General features: G+C 42.9%; 1 protein-coding gene across 1 annotated transcript in view; it reads right to left on the reverse strand.

Moving 5' to 3' along the window:
- Positions 1-940, reverse strand: part of SNCAIP (synuclein alpha interacting protein) — a 145,614-nt gene that overhangs the window by 22,484 nt on the left and 122,190 nt on the right. The window lies entirely within an intron of this gene.

A 940-nucleotide genomic window follows, 5' to 3' on the forward strand; every position in this document is an offset into this window, starting at 1 on the left:
GGAGGGAGGGAGAGAGAGAGAGAGAGAGAGAGAGAGAGAGAGAGAGAGAGAAATCACTTCCCGGGGAGGTGGATGGTGGCCACAGCCAGTCTCTTCTCTTCCATTCTCCTCTTGGGATTGTGTGCACACATGTGTACACTCCACATGTTGCTTTTCAAGTTGCCCAGTCTGGGACGATCCAGCCACCTTAACCACCATGCCACCAGCTGGTCCCCAGCCCTTGTTTTAATTAATCTCTTGCTTTATGTATTTATAGTTTTCTCATGTATCCTCTTATTTCCTGAGTCTCCTCTACCTTTCTGAGCCGCTGGTTCTCATTGCTCCATTTTCTGTTTCAAATAAAGTCTACTTTGGGCATAGTAGGATCAGAAGAATAATTGAGCACACTGAGTTGCCATGAAAGAAACAACACATTGTAACATAAGCTTGAAAGTGTTGCTTGCTTGGAGTAGAAACCCTATTATATGTTATATACAAATAACTTGAACTGTTGAACGTAGGGACTTGCTGAGGTAAAAGTATTTTCTCTAATCGCCGACTTCAACCACATGTTGTCAGCTTCCTTTCCTAACACCTCAGAAATATGTGGGAACAAATCCATGGAGATTAGGTCATTTTCAGTCCTAAGAAACGATCTGCCTGACTCTGGTCATTAAAACTTAAGTTCATAAACAACTGATATTCTACAGTGGGCTATGCTGCCAATGTCTTTTGGATATTGAGTTTCGTGTTTTTGCGTGACATTATGTCTACAACACATCGCTGCGTATACAGTGTTCACCACTTTATCGGAAATAGGCTTTCTGTTGGCTGATTTTGCCCACCATCGGCTAACGGAGACGATCTGAGCATGCATCAAGTAGGCTGGGCTAAGCTATGGTATTTGGGAGGTAAGATGAATTAGATGCATTTTTGACTGAGGGTACTTTCAACGTACGAA

This window comes from Tupaia chinensis, unplaced genomic scaffold (genome assembly GCF_000334495.1).
Source record: "Tupaia chinensis unplaced genomic scaffold, TupChi_1.0 Scaffold144806_1, whole genome shotgun sequence".
NCBI classification, from domain to species: domain Eukaryota; kingdom Metazoa; phylum Chordata; class Mammalia; order Scandentia; family Tupaiidae; genus Tupaia; species Tupaia belangeri.